Below are 975 nucleotides of genomic sequence, written 5' to 3' on the forward strand. Positions count from 1 at the left end.
AGGAATGCAGGCGGGGCGGGGCGGAGCTACAGTCAGGGCGGAGCTGGCCGGGGAGGGCGGGGCTAGAGTCAGGGCGGGGCTGGCCGGGGAGGGCGGGGCTGGCCGGGGAGGGCGGGGCTGGCCGGGGAGGGCGGGGCTGGCCGGGGAGGGCGGGGCTGGCCGGGGAGGGCGGGGCTGGCCGGGGAGGGCGGGGCTGGCCGGGGAGGGCGGGGCTGGCCGGGGAGGGCGGGGCTGGCCGGGACAGAGGACGTGAACGTCAGGCGGCGGGAAGGGCACGGCTGGCGCCTGCGCAGGGGGTTTTCTCCCTTGGGGCGGCCTCACGAGTGCAAACCAGTTCTTAGGGTGCGCGAGGGTGTCTGCGTCCTCTGAACACCGAGGAGTCATCGATGCTGTGCTTTTAAAACTGCACCTCCCACGTCGACATTATCTTTAAAGATGAATTGACAAAGGCAAATCAGGCTGGGGGAGTGGGAGTTGATGAGAGCCCGGAGGTAACCACTCCGCGCGCCCGGGGCTGAGAGAATTTTGCCTCCACAGAGAGCCTCGGTCCCCCCACCAGGGCTGGTTTCTGAAGAATTTCCTCAAATCCTGAACAGACGCACAGGCCCCTGGAGTAATTGCACCCGGATGAGCACCCGAGTAGGCCCTGCTGCATTTTAGGTGCAGAGATAACGCATTTCTTGGCCCTTGATGCCTGCTGTCACGAGCGCGCTGGAGGCCACTCCAGGGGTGCACGGGGGAGCCCTCGGTTCTCTCTGCCTATTCCTTTCTGCTTCCACGTAAAAGGCTCACGTGGCGGTCACCTGTCATCTTCTTGCCTGTTTTGTCATCCGTCCCTGGTCAATTTAACATCTTCAGATACCACCTGGCGTCTAAAATGGACAAACTCGAGAATTAACCTAGCTCAAACCTCTGTTCCTAAATAAGGTTTTCATCCTGAAGGCTTTCCCAGGCTTCAAGTCTTGGAAAACCAGA

Source organism: Myotis nattereri, assembly GCF_964212035.1.
Source record: "Myotis nattereri genome assembly, chromosome: 2".
Classification (NCBI taxonomy): domain Eukaryota; kingdom Metazoa; phylum Chordata; class Mammalia; order Chiroptera; family Vespertilionidae; genus Myotis; species Myotis nattereri.